The 15,607-nt window shown below is 40.2% G+C and overlaps 1 long non-coding RNA gene across 1 annotated transcript; it reads left to right on the top strand.

Moving 5' to 3' along the window:
• Nucleotides 1-12,752: 12,752 nt before the first annotated feature.
• On the top strand, nt 12,753-15,212 carry LOC108425314. Its single transcript, XR_001857696.2, has 2 exons — nt 12,753-13,687; nt 13,788-15,212. It is a non-coding gene; the product is annotated as an uncharacterized LOC108425314 (long non-coding RNA).
• Nucleotides 15,213-15,607: the final 395 nt, after the last annotated feature.

Genomic DNA, 15,607 nt, shown 5'->3' with positions numbered 1-15,607 from the left:
TTTCCTGTGTTAATTTTTTGTCATGTCTGTTCCCCGCTCTACCTGTGTTGGCTCCCTGAACCTGGACTGTTTCAACCATGACCCTGGATTTGCCCCAAATAAATCTTGGTTTTCTCCACACATGCGTCTGCCTGCACATCGCTTCACGTCGCTCCACGATACAGTATTACAGATAGAAAAGAAAAAAAAAAAAAAACAGGTCCAAGCCCCCATGAGCAAGGCAGTGGCAACAGTGGCAAGAAAAAACTTCCTAAATGAGGAAGAAACCTTGAGAGGAACCAAGACTCAGAAGGGCAACCCATCCTCCTCTGGTCGACACCGGATAGCAAACATTGTTAGTATGAAGTATTATAGTACAAAGTGGGAAAAAAAGCAGTGGTTAATTAGTATATGATTATGCAGCAGCAGCAGCACCTAAGGGTGAGCATTGCACAGCATTATACAGCAAGAAGCTCAGCGGTGGTCAAGCCTGTCCAGAAGGCTGGCAAGCAGTGGCTTCCGATCAAGGCAGAAGAGGAAACAGCATCAGATGCACAGGATGGGCAGCTGTTCAACTCGGCAAAGAAAGTAAAGAAAAACACACAGAGTCAGTTCTGTAAAGAGTGATTTATTACAGATTACAGTGTTAACAGAGCAGCAGAGAATCCAGCAGGTCTAGATCTGACAGGGAAGACTAATTACCAAAGGCTTGACTATACAAGTAAATTTTTAGCCTAGACTTAAAAACTGAGGCTGTGTCTGAGTCCCAAACATTAACAGGAAGATTATAGGCCCTATTGCCCAGATGAATTCATTGGTGTCTTCAGACCCCAGGTATTTATTAAATGTCATAAAGAGGAACACAGTGGTAAACATGCTCCTGGCCAAAGTTTTTTGGAATGCATTACAGGCATCATATTTGAAATAAACATATTTGTCCCAACTTTTTTGGAATATGCTAATAGGTTAAATGTAATAACTTTGTATTAATATGTGACCTTTCCCTCCTAGGAGGTTAAGTGAACGCAAACCATGACAACAAAATGCTCCACACAGTATAAAAGAGTCAGCACATGCCCTCATTTTAGGAATGAAGCATTTAGGTCTGTTCAGTTTTCTTGGTGTAGGCTGCATGTGCGCTCACCCACTCATGAATGGTTGCTGTTAATGTTCAACTCTATTTACTGACTTTCCTACAGATCTGCATGCAGATGTCACTTTAGACATTGTGCCTTTGGAAACTTTAGTCATGCAGTTTTTTGAGACGGAGGCCCCTGACATCCATGCCTTAATAAAGAACATTCTTTCAATGACAATTAGATTTCTTGATCCAAAACCAAGGTCAGCTTAGCTTGCTTGGAATTTTATACAAGCTTAATTGTTGTGCAGTACCGCCTGGCACGTAACGCTAATTTTGTTTATACACTCATACATTCAGGCTTTTTATTTATTTGTCACCTGTCTGTATGTTTGATGTGACATCTTATATCTGTAGGCTTCTCATGCTTCACAAAGCCTAGAGGGCAGTGTTATTTCTGGATCTGTATTATTACACAGCAGCATCAACATAAGAATCCAGTCTGGATGAGGCTGTATTTATGAACCAATCCTCCAAAGAACAGAGCCACAGAAGTCCAGCATCTTAGCTAAAAGTAGAAATCCCAGAATTGTGAATCACCACTGGAGATTATTTTTTTGTCTAGTTTTGGGATGAATATTGGCCCAAGAAACTGGTTTTCTATTGAAGTTCACAAATTCTTGCATAATTTAATTGTAGGAAAGTTAGCAAAGTCATTTAGAGTGTTTTGAAATGAAATGGTGCATTGTAAAGAGGCTTACCAATTTCTTTACGATGGTGGTAATTGGAACCAGGGACCATGTTGTCTACCACACAAAGATAGCCTCCAAAATGACCAGCGAACCTAGATTTCTTTCGAGTTTTTATATGTAATGCTGATAATGGCAAAGTAATGGTAAGTCCAAAAAAAAATTTGCACGGGGAACTTTTTGCCTGACAATGCCCTGCAAGTACATCTCTGCTTTGAATGCATTTGAAAAATATGTTCTAGGCCACAATCTTATCTCAAAACCATCATAAACAATGTCTCTGGCAACAGGCTACCTATTCATGACCATTTCCTCAAAAAATGTTTTGCAAGGTAGCTTTTGGAGGTGACATGCTTTAGACATCTGGGTCCTATCATCACCGCTGTGAACTATTCTGACTCAATAAGTTTCGAAAGAAAGGTAGGTTTCACATCCTCCCACGTTGAATGACTTATTCACATCAGAACCATTTAATTATGCAGAAGTTTTCAAGTTAATTTCCTCTATTTCCTAATCTGGCCACACAACTACTCAACACTCTTTTCACTAATCAAATGCAATCTTGCGGAAGTATCTACTTTTGAAAGTAGTGAGCAGTCTAGCTCCTGATTCAGTAATTTGATCTCCAGCTGGAAGCTGTTAGACTGACTCTAAACCAGTGGCTGCCAAACAACATTGGGTTTTCTCAGTTCTAATGCATCTGATTAAACAAATCAGCTACTAAGCAAGTCTTTCATAAGTTGAAGTGGGTATATTAAAGCAGGGAAAGCACTAAAATGTGCTGCATGTTCCAACACCAAGTGTCAGAACCTAGCTTTGGACCAATAACAGTAGCAGACACAACCCCTCACATATCAGGTACATGAGAGCGAAGAAAGAAAAGAGTGTGCCAAACCACATTCCATTGCTATTATTTACAACACAGCCAAGTCATAGAGGTCATGTTCAAAATAGTTCAAAAACATACAGCTAATATCTGTTTCTTTTTAAAACATGAATTGTTATTTTGTACCACAACAAATGTGAGTCACCGAAAGGCTTTTTGTCTTGTGTTTTGACAGTTTGACACCCTGTACTTAACTTGTAGTAATTATACTAATCTTACTGGCTTTGAACCAATGACTTCAAAGAGCCATCTAAACTTCACACAGAATAACAACATGATTAAACAGTACTGTAGCATCAGCAGAGAAAAGTATGGGAAACATTGCAAATGTAGAGGTGAGTGCGCATTCATTGAACAGGCAGTGAGGGAGAACTGTTATTCAGCGCCATTGAGGTGGCCAGGATGGCAGACAGGATACTTCTAGCCACACAGTCTTTCTTTGTGGTACAACTTAACCCCCAGACCTGTATCACATGCACACGTGTCACATGTACACATGTCAACTTACATCACAACTTAAACTAAGAACATTACAGTCTCTCCTATAGTGAGCGCGGTGCCTTCTGAGAGCTCCTTTGCATGGCTCCTTTGCATGGCCATGTCTCCCATGTTTCTACGGCAGCGTGGACAGCGGTGGGCATGTCACATAGACCACTTCAATGATCAACCATCCCGGGAACCCGATTTCAAGTAGAGACCCTGGGGCAGTACCTCCCAACATGGTCTGTCCACAGCCGAGGCTTCAGAACATTCACTTTTCCGGTCAATACAATTACTCCGAGGTCACTGGTGCACCTCAGTAGAGAGACTGAAACTAGAAGAGCTCAAGAAGTACCCCAGCATTAACCCCTTAAATAGCCAGGGCCTGTCGGTGGGCTAAATAAAATATTAAGCCTTAGTCTGTAATAAGCCTGGGATTTTTAGGGGTTAAGTCCTCCTGTGCTACCCCAAATGCTAGACATGCCTTACAGACCATCACATTCAGCTCCACTGAGGCAGGTGTCCTCACTGCCAGCTTGTTTGGAGTCCTCTGGCCAGACTCTGTAACACCAGGGAGCAAGGAGGCGGATGCACGTGCTGAGATGAGTGACTTTTATAATGGGCAAATCCAGGGTCATGGTCAAAATGGTCCAGGTTCAAATAGCAAACACGGAGAGAATAGGGGTCAGACATGACAAAAGAACACAGAAATCCAAGTACTTCACACCAAACAAATATCAAATATGATCAAACAACAAACAGTACAAAGACCAGCAAAAACAAAGGGCAAATACGGGGCTTATAAAACACAGGGATAACGAGGGACAGGCGGAAAACAGGTGGCGACAATCAGGGGCGGAGTCACCAAACAAGGGGCCAGACTGGGATCAAAACAAAAAGCACATGGACTAGACCAAAACACAGTACATGGACAGCCCCCCCCCAAGGCGCACAACTTGGTGCACCAAAAAAAAGCAAAACCAGATGCCAAGGACCCAAAGACGGACAGAACTAAACAAGGACAGAACATGGAACATGAGAAACAGAGAATGGAATAGGTACAGGAACAGATGTAGGACACGGAACAGGACCAGAAGGCACAGGCACACGAACACAAGCAGGAGCAAAAACGGGCACAGAAGCAGGAGCAGAAACGGGCACAGAAGCAGGAGCAGAAACGGGCACAGAAGCAGGAACATGAGAACAAGGAACAGAAGACAAGGGCACAGAAACAGAAACAGGAGACACAGCATGAGACACAGGAACAGAAGAAACAGCAACAGAACTAGGACAAAACACGGAGGGAGGATGAGGAGGCACAACACAAAACGACGCCGAACAAGAGACGAATGGAGGCACAACAGGACGAGGAAAAAAAGAATGCAAGACAGACCACGCAAACAACAGGGGAACAGGGATCAAAACAGAAACCGGAACAGAAACCAACACACAGACAGAAACCGGAACAGAAACAAAAGGAGAGATATAAATGGGAACCACAACAGGAAAGGGAATTGACACAGACACGACAGAAGGGAACAAGACCACACAAGGAGCCAAGGAGGGCAAAAACAAAGGGACAGAAAAAACTGAAGCTGACACAGGAGAAACAGGAGGCCAATGGGGAACAGCAGACACAGGAGGACCAGGAGGCCCACGGGAAACTGCAGACACAGGTAAGGGCAGGACGGGCAGGAAAAAAGGAACTGCAATATCCACGGAGGCAGGTGGGCCTGCAGCAATGTCCACGGAGGCAGGCGGGCCTGCAATGACGTCCTTGACCTCCATGGTGACTGGCAGCAGGTCCAGAGGTGTGGACATGCCCCGGGGTGCAGGCACGGGATCAGGAACTTGGGCTGGGGACAGCTGCTCCAACCTGGAGGAACAAACAGAAATGGCACCCTCTTGGCCATTCCCAAGGTTCACTTGAGCGATAGGTAGCTTGAGAACGAGCCGAGTACCACACTACGGGTTATCTGCTCGTTCCTTCCGTCTAACCATGTCTTGCACTGCAGGTTGCTCTTCCCTGCTGTGTTGCTCAAGACAGGCAGGCCCAAGGCACCTAACTGAATGCATGTTGTGCAAACCGAAAACAGGATGGTCCTTCACTTTCCTACGGGACCGACGAGGCGCCCGTGTACCCTCAGCACCAGGGGATTCGCTCTCACTGGCTTGGCGGCGTTGGGACACAGGTAACTCGAGCTGCGTGGAAACAGCCGGAGTTTCGTCCCAATGGAATAGCCACATGCCAGTGTGTCGCATACTCGCTGCATCCATTGGCAGCTCGCCTTTCTGTAATGCCGGGGAGCGAGGAGGCGGACGCACGTAATGAGATAAGCGACTTTTATTATGGGCAAATCCAGGGTCATGGTCAAAACGGTCCAGGTTCAAATAGCCAACACGGAGAGAATAAGGGTCAGACATGACAAAAGAACAGAAGTGACGACAATCAGGGGCAGAGTCACCAAACAAGGGGGCGGACTGGGATCAAAACAAAAAGCACATAGACTAGACCAAAACAAACGCACATGGAAGATCAAAAGGTAAACAAAAAGCACATGGACTGGACTGGGAAGGGCCAATCATGACAACTGTGCTGTCGAGCCTCACCATGATGCTTCTTCTGCCCATCTTCAATTGTGGTCCTTGCTGTGCTTGGACATAACAGTACTGTGCAAAAGTCAGACAACCCTGCATTTATATAATCTGCAGTCAAAATGGACATAAGTACAATTTACTCATTTTTCAGAAGAGATTTCTGAGGGGATTAAACAGGAGTCTCCTGTGCCTCTGTACTGTCTCTACAGCACTTACGTGAGCATTAAGTACTTATTCAAATGTATTGTACTGCAATATAGTATATTGTATTGCAATATGTTTAATTCTGTTTCTTTTCTCTAGGTATCATCATTTTGTTTCCAAGAACATCTGAGCTCAGAACTAAATTTCTCTCTAACCTGTTTGTAACTAGCAAAGATACATTCTTTGATAAGACAACAAAGCACTTTAGTGAGCCGCTCTGGATAAGAGCATCTGCTAAATGCTGTAAATGTAAATGTTACTTTTTATCCTATCAGCCTTATTTTTTTTTTGTAATGCCTGCAACACATTCCACATTGGGACAGGGACAATTTAAGATAAAGAATTGTGAAATATTCAAAAAAAAAAACTTCTTAAACACATGATGCAATCATGCTTGTGTATAAAAGGAAATACCCATCAGACGATTCAGGGAATCATGAGAAGTATATGTGTGTAAAGGGCAAGGCTGAAAACCAGAACTGAATGCCGTGACCTTCTCAGACAGCACAGTATCAAAAACTGTGCAAAACCACAGAACATTAAAATTTCTTTAAAGTTTCCAAAACAGAAACTCAAAAAGTGATTTAAAGATAATGAGAAAATGGGACTCTTAACAATGTTAAGATATTAAATCTAATATGTTAAATGTTAAATCTAGTAGACCACCACAACTGTAAACAGTAAATTGTAAATCCGTCCACAAAGAATGGACACACTAAAATGAATAAGAATAAATATTCTATTAATTTAGCTTATTATGTCTTACTTGCCACATGTTTATTACACTTTATTCTAGCACCAAGGAACAGGGGTGTATATGATGCATAACAGTGTCTATACATGTCCATATTTAGCTGATATATTAAATTACATTTCCAAGCAAAAAAAAAAAAAGTAAAAAAACTACAACTGTTTTGAGGCAGATCCAGGAGGGTGGACTGTTTTACTGTTAGCTGGCTAATGCAGGAGGGCATTGGAAAGCTAATGTTACTGCTATGACACCAGGCATCACATCTGTGTTTAAAAGTGCATTTCTTTATTGTCATTTGAGGAGATTCCTAATGATTGAATATCATGTGTGTACAGTGCATGCTGGGCACTGATGGACAAAAAGGACACAAAAGTGGCTCCCACCCACTCTACGACACAGTGATGAGACACAAGAGCTCATTCAGCTCAAGACTCACTCTAACAAAATGCACCATAGAGCGCCACAGGAAGTCATTCTTACCTATGGCCATCAAACACTATAACTCCTCCCTCGGTGTGTGATTCACAAAACTCAATACCAAACTGTTCATATGTGCAATAATAATAATTGTGTGTGCAACAACTCAGAGGGACACTAACTTAATTTAAATAATTGTAACTGCTTTATACCTGATGTTTCTTATTACTATCACAATCACTGCCACCTTACTATACTCATAAGTACTTAAATCCTGTGTACATACTGTAAATTTCTCTATATTGTCTTAAATTATTAGTAAAGTGTTTATTTTTTTACATAAATGGCTGCAACTGTAACAACTGCAATTTCCCTCTGGGATCAATAAAGGAATCTGAATCTGAAATCATTAATTATATCACTCAGTGAGACAGGGGGAAGCAAAGTTATGCTAGAGATACTGCACAAGTCAGCAAATAACATTAAACACTAGTTTTAAGCCAAAATACCCCTTTAAACATGCATGTACAAGCATTCCTGAAATGCAATAGATTTGACAGGACTTACTGAAATAAAAGATTAATAAGGATGGTGACGAACATAGAACTCAGGCATTCTTGGTCACATCTTGTTGGAGCTTGATGGCTGAAAAGCCCCCTAAGGTCTTAATATATGGGTAAATATTGAGGAACTAGGGAGGTGGTGGGTGAGATTAAACCACTTGAAAAACAATTTGTGATTATGAGTACAGTGATTTTGAGGAGTGAAGGAGTGAGGTGTGGTCTTTCTTCTAACCGTCGGTTATGACATAAGCAACAAACAACAAGATTCAATGGTGGTAGGTGTGGCACAAGGTGTATATTGGCCTTTACCCTTCAAACGATAGCACCGCATGAGATAGGGGAGGGGTCTTGAGCAACAGCAGTATAACTAATTGGACTGAAACATATACAATGTAAGATTAGTGACCTTACCTTATACCACATCATATAAGAATATTATGTTTTCGGTAGTTTTCTGCAACCGATGAACAGGTTACTATTACTATCACACCACTTAAACAGTACATGTAGCAAATTTACCCTGAACATGTGGCAGGAAAACTTCAGCTGTTTATTAAGAGCTCTCCTGAAAAACCTGTTCTTACCTGAGTGGAGCCTGTGAGTGCACATTCCTGGGGAAGGACCAAATACCTTTGTTTTGCACAGATGAAACTAATACTGTTTTATGCTTTATGATTCTGCATAATTATATTTTCCAGTTAGGAAAATAGGCGATTGTTGCCATCCTTGCTCACCTGTTGTTCCAATGTACTGAATGACTGTGAACAGTGAGTCAATCAAAATTCCAGGGAATTCCAGGGAATTCCAGTTGCATTCATGTTTTATCAGGTGACTTTAGGGTGTATCTGCCTGTAGAGCAGTATGATGTGTTATGAGTGTGCTCAATCATATTCACATTTTTTGTTCCTGAACTGAATTAATATTACCTAAAATAATGTTACTCTCCTGTTGGTGTCATATAAACTCTTGGGTCTCATGTCTGCACAAGTGAAGGGGTTACTCTATAAAAAATGCCCCTAACAGTGTAATACAGCCCCAAACTCCCTCACATCGGTCAAGTGCTTAGGTTAGGCTGTATAACACACGTGTAATTAAATGGTTTCTCTCTTTCCATGTTGATCCAAAATCGAGGTCAACTGGGCCTACTCAGGATTTCTGTACAAGATGCAGAACATGGTAGGATGTTAACTTCTTCATTGTATTAGGCAGTACATCTGTCTGGAAGCTTCTGCATATGTTATTTTTCACTACCCATTTATTCATATTTTTCCTTTAACTTGTTACCTGTCCAGTTTATCTTAGCAGAGTCTACTATATTTTACACAATAGGCATTTCTCAAATTAAAGCATGTAAACATTATGCAATAACTTGTCAGAAACAAAAAGAACCAACAAAGATTCTGCAGTGTCTCTAGTACATGCCTCATAACCTGTTTTAACCTAGAAGACATTACGAGGCAAATTACAATGTGTACAACCTGTCAACAGAGTTGACAGGGGTGGAATGAGCACTGAAAATCCCCACTTAACTAAAAGTACTGCTACTGTAGTGATGAATTTCCTTGCGTCCAAGTAAAAACTTCAATAAAGGAAATTGTTCAAGTAAAACTAATAAGTAGATTGTTGGAAAACTACTTAGGCTAGCAAATGACTTTTTCATACATCCACAATATCTGTAAAGACGATACTAAAGTTAAAGATTATATTTCAAGAAAAAGAAGAAAAGCAGTCCTGCGACTGTTTACACTATACTCTGCTAATGCACATTCACACATCTTTCTGTGTACTGTTATGTAAGTTTTATATTACTACACGCATGTCAAAGGTTAGCTGATTATCTGTTTCCAATAAAGTCGTTTAGAATCCCTCTCTGCAGAGCGTGTAACTGTTTAGTAAAGTCCATGTTTAAAAAAAATCAAACAACTTGATTTAGAGTGAAAATAACATGTCCATTACTCAATTAATCATGTCATCCCTGCTGCACATTATGTTCCTGAATGTTATCTTGCATTAATGCAAAGGCGTTACAGACAGTAAACATGATATTTACAGCCTTCTAACAGTGTGAACTGATGCTTAACTGTATGGAACATTTCTACCATTAAAAGTGTTAACAACAACAGCCATTTATCCCTCTTTGAGAGAGAAAGAGAAAGATAGAGAGAGAGAGAGAGAGAGAGAGAGCCAGGCTGCATTCCTGTGATAAAACTGAGCAGATAAAGTCTCTGATGACAGTTTTATCTTTCAGGTGAGATCCAGAAATTTTTAAGTAAGTGAAAGTCCAGGTGTATTAACTTCATGGCTTTTATCTACTATCAGAACGATGATCTGAATTTAACAGCACATCACTTTTTAAACTTCAAGTGGCGCTCTGATTCAAGTGGCTCATGATTGGTTTTAGGAGATTTCAGTTTTGTCTGAGTACAGTGTGCACGTGGCAAACAAACATCATACTGTACTGCCTGCAGCCTGATAACCAGGGCTCTCAAGTTTTTAAGGTTGTTTTTTTTTGGGGGGGGTGGTTCACCCATCAACCCAACGGCCCATTGACCCTCCAAGTGTGTTCAACTTAAAAGAGAACAAGTTTGATTTGATCAAATTTCACGGTTTATTCTATGACATATAATTAAAAGTACAAACAGGTACAAGTACAAGCAAGAAGAAAAACAAACAAAACAAAAACACAAATTTAGCCCCACTGAACAATGGTGGATATTTTGTGTGTGTTCATGAGTGATGCTGAGTGTTGTAAGTGTTTGTGGCAGATTTAGATGCCTTGATCACAGACACTGGCGGCTCCCATTTAAAACAATGAGGCTCAATGCCAGCCATTTTGACGGTCATGATTGCAGAGAGGGTTCCATCCAGAGCCAAGGCATTTCTGGTTTTGTTCTTGTTCAAGCCCACCATGGAAAAAACCCACTCGAATGTGGGAGAGTTAAAACCAATTTGAGCGATCTATATTCTGATTGGCTCAACGAGAGTACTTTATAATATGCAACAGATGGATTGGCTGAATAGGGTGTGGTAACTGGGTAACTTCTCTGAGCACAGAAGCGCTGTGACCAGTGGCTGTGACTGGTTTGTAGACAGTTTGGTTGGATTTTTGTTTTTAAAAAAAAAAAAAATCAAGAGTGAGAAATAGCATGTGTGGCGTGTGAGCGCGTGAACTCGCTGAGGTGCATGTGTCTGATATGCTGATAACATTACTATAAGTCTTCAAAGAAACAGAAAGTGAAAAGCAGGTCTGAGGATGGCAGAATTTCTGTGCAGTGGGTTTATGGGGAACCTCTATGCTGACTAGATTTTCCATGTTTCCTGTGACTACACTGTACAGCAAACAAGCAAACTGGAGGTGATGTTAACTAAAGCAGCCAGCTAGCTGACAGGCACTTGCAATAAAATACATATAAAAGATTTTAAGATGAATAAATATCTGCCAATTTATTCTAAATCAGCAATATAAGAAGGAAATAGCAAACAGAGTTCATAGTTAGCTAGGATTAGCTAGCTAGCCAGCTGCTCGCTCAGACTGAAGCTGAGTTGTGAAAACAGAGATCTCAGCAGGTTTCGGGAGGCAGATTTAGTGGCTGATAATAACACCGTATACTTCAGTTCAATTGAAAACCAGTGAAGACAACTGTTAGGATAAGGTTCTTCACATGTGCTGGTAAAGCTCTCCTATTTCTTTCTGTTCAAACTTACTTACGTAATATTTTTGTGTCTGGGAGCTGCACTGTTTTTTAAATGGCTTTAAGAACTGAGCTGTTTAAATTTTACTGCTCTTTCTTTTAATTGATTCTTTAGCTGATATGCGCTTAAGTTATTTTTACCTTGTGATATTATTAAAAATTAAAGTTGCAAAGTAGAGGTAAGAGTACTAAGTAAGTAAGAGTAAAAGTTCTCTGATTTCTCCAAAGAGAACCATTACAGGGAAAACTGCTCTCATGTACAGGAATCAGAGTAAATTACTTTGTTGCCCACCTCTTTCAACTGGCATAGCATATCATTTACCTGGCAAATCCTAGTAATGCTTTTGTTCTGTGCACCATATGTTAGCATATGCATTTCTGGTGCGTAGTTTTTATGCAACAAGTTTTCAAAAATGTTGAGTGTCATTATTAAATAACACTTAAACGTAAAAGCTACAGAACCTTATCAAACACCTTAAACATCCCTGTCAGTAAAACTGATTTGATAGTATGCAAGTGGAAAGCTCACTGAAGCATAGCTAATTGTTCCCGGGAAAGTGTGCCAGGCAAGATTTTACAATGCTCTCTCAGAATAATGATAAGAAAGGTAAGAGAGAAGTCAGCAGTCTATTGAAAAGAGCTGCAGGATGACCTGAAAGCATCTGGAACAGCAGATACACAAATAACAATAAGCAATGAATTGAACCACAATCATGTGTTCAACGCATCACTCAAAAAACAAATCAGAACTCCTTTAGAACAATGTGCTCTGAGAAGACAAAACAAAAATAGTACTTTTTGCCAATAATTCAGCTCGCCATTTTTTGAGGGTTGTGCATATAATCCCAATAACACCATACCCACAGTGAAGTATGAAGGTGGGAGTATCATGACATGGGGCTACTTCTCTGCAAACATACTGGTGCATTACACATGAAGAATGGAGCAATGAACCAATACATTGTAGAGGAAAATTTAATTTCATCAGCTAAGAAATTGAACCTGAGGAGAAGATGGACTGTTTCAACAGTACAACAACCCCAGCAGCCAAAATAATTCAAAGCTGGTTTCTAAAAAAGAAGCTGAAGTTGCCTTCATGGTCTGGCCATCTCCTCACGTGAATAGGGTGGACAGTCCCGCAATTTCATTACTTTTCACGTGTCCCCCAAATTGAGACGTTGTCCCGCATTGTTATAGCCTGTCAGACTCCAGTTTTGAAATGCGTGTTTTTTTTTTTTTTTTATCAAATGGCTGTGTGTGGGAAAAGCAGTGAGGGCTGTCATGAGGGGGCGGGGCGGGCTGAATGCAAGCGAAGGGCGCGCCCACCAACACAAACCAATGCAAATTAGGTCAGAACAACACCGACATGCAGCACGAGCTATGGAGGACAGCGAGGTAAACACGACTCGATCTGAAAAAAGAAAATGCAGCTATAACAGAGACTGGGAAACTATTTACCCCTGGGGGAAACCAGTGCAAGGTGACTCTTGTAAAGTTTTTGTGAAGTTTGTTTGAGTCATTTTTCCGTTTCACACGGAGGTGAATACGATGTGAATAGACACAGACAATGCGAGACTCACAAAAAACGTGTAGCTCAAAAGGAGACTTCCCAGTGTATGCATACGTTCCTGCTAAAACCCAAACTAGATTCAAGCGTAGATAAAGTAACAGCAGCTGAACTAACTAGCGTTTACCACACTGTGAAACACTCCCTATCATACAGGTCAGAAGACTGCGGTAATAAGCTAACATCGACCATGTTTCCAGACTCTGAGATTGCAAAAAAAATGTCATGTGGTCGTACAAAGGCAGCATCCATAGTTACAGATGTGCTTGCACCTGCCTCTGTGGAGAGTTGTTTAAAGGAATTAAAAACGCCTGTGGTTCAAGAAGTCACAAGTGATGAAAAAATCCACACACCATTTTTTTCAGTGGCTTCAGATGCATCTAACCATGGCACCACAAAACTCTTCCCACTGTCTTTGAGATATTGGACACCAGAGCTGGGTTTGAAAAACAAAATCCTTGATTTTTATGAAGATAGCCATGAGTCAGCTGCTACCATACACCGCCAGATTACAAGCAAGCTAGAGGAAAATGGCCTACAACTGGACATGATTTCAGCTTATGCTGCTGATAATGCTAGTGTAAACTATGGGAAAAATAATTCTGTTTTCCAAAAGCTAAAGGCAGACAACAATCGCATCATCAAGGCAAACTGTATGGCCCAGGATGGCCCTAGAAGCTGCATGCTCAAGCAAAAAGTACAAAGTCAAGAGTAACATCTAAGGTAAGATAAACATTGTCTAAGACATAAATTAGAATATTGCACTGAGCAAGTGTGGTGCAAGATTTTAAGACATTGCTCTATTCTTGTGCTTCACTGCTAGATGCATTCTCTGGTGCTAGAAGTACATTGTCTGTGTGGGCCCAGCCTGCCTGCAGTTGTTGGTGTGATGGAGAAAACTGAAAGACCTATGATGGACAGAAGTTCAAAAAATCAGCCAGGTGTTCTTCTTGGTGCTGAAAGAGCATTGATTGTGTTATGATAAATGGATGGATAGATGATTATTTAATATATTTTTTGTTTCCTCTTGACCAATTTTGATTTGTATTTCTGGTTTTATTTGTTTTTTTTATTAATTTATGTAATTGCTAATTTTATACCCAGTGGTGCCTTTAGATTAGTAAATGTTTTTTTGTAGTCAATTTACGTGATTCTCGTTTGACTGAGTTTTGTTTTGTGCAGATAAACAGCCTATGCTGCATTATCCAGTACATGGTCAATTTGTTCTACTAGAAAAAAGGACTAATGTGGTGTTTGGTTTGTGCTGGAGTTGTTGTTGCTCTCTGTTGTTCGAGAAAACTGGAAAGCCGTATCCCTAAGCACATTAAAGAACTGTCTGTTCTGTTAAGTTTCTTTCATTTATTTATATATATTTAAACACATTATTATTTGCAGTTTTATGTGCTAAAGGGGCAGAATAGAGATGTTTAATTTAAAGTTATTTTACCCTATTACACACTATTTTATCTCGATGCATTAGTGTCCCACATTCTCCCACACAAACATAGTTTGTCCCACATCTTTGTCCCACATCTGGTAAATTGGAATCTGGTCACCCTACACGTGAATTCCATTAAAAATTTTGAACAACAGAGGGACGTAACCTCGTAACCTTGAAGTGAAGATGGTTTGCCAAGAGAAATGGTACAAAATACAACCACAATGCTACATTACTTCTTACTGTAGACATCTCAAAGCTGTAATTGGCACTACTACTACTAATATTATTCATTTCATGTCTGAATACCTTTTAGCTATAAATGTTTACATTTTTTATATCTTTGTTTATGCTTATGCTTGAATATGCACTTTTTTGTTCATATTTAAAAATACAAAGTCAAAAGACATTATGTGTGTAAATTTAAAGTGAATGGTAACACTTTACTATAGGTATTATTCATAATGTTACATGACACCTACACAAGCCTGTCATGACACCTGACATAACCCTACATAAATGATTCTTAATGCTTATTCCAATAGCTAGCGTTTGCTATGAAGTTACATTTGCCAAGTTTGATCAAAGTTAGCTAAAGTAGCCTTTATGACATGACTTAACCTTACATAAATATATATGGATGGATGGATGTCTGTTGTCATGAAAAACGTATGTAGGTGTCATGCAGCCTTATAAACAGTAAAATGTTACCAATAGAATATATGCACCAAAAGCATATTAAATAACAAAAAGTATCTGCATGCTGGTTTACCCTAACTGTAAAAATAAAATATTGCTTACATCCTCAAATTTCTGCCTGTAGCTATTTTTAACATTATGATAAACACTGCAGTTGAGCACACAGCTGGCTTTGACCTCTTTCATCTACATAGCAAACAGATACCAGTAGTCTTCTCATGCTGAAGTGGCGTCTCATGTCCAGCAAAGTTTGTGCCTACGGGCTTGTATACTATTCATCCATCACAGCAACCTGTACACAGTATTTAGTTCCCATCGTATGACCTTAGCATAGGCAAATTTGCTGGATGTGCTGAAACCACATGAGGAAGAGAGTGCTTCTTACTCTGCACTACTGACGTACTGAGAGTACAATGACAATGTTCATGTTAAAGTAATGGCCAACTTTGAAACACTGGGGAATATTGAACTCAAACACATAAGCTTCCCGTCAGCTGTAAACTGAT

Source organism: Pygocentrus nattereri, chromosome 1 (assembly GCF_015220715.1).
Source record: "Pygocentrus nattereri isolate fPygNat1 chromosome 1, fPygNat1.pri, whole genome shotgun sequence".
Taxonomy (NCBI): Eukaryota; Metazoa; Chordata; class Actinopteri; order Characiformes; family Serrasalmidae; genus Pygocentrus; species Pygocentrus nattereri.
This window is presented reverse-complemented; position numbering and strand designations above follow the sequence as displayed.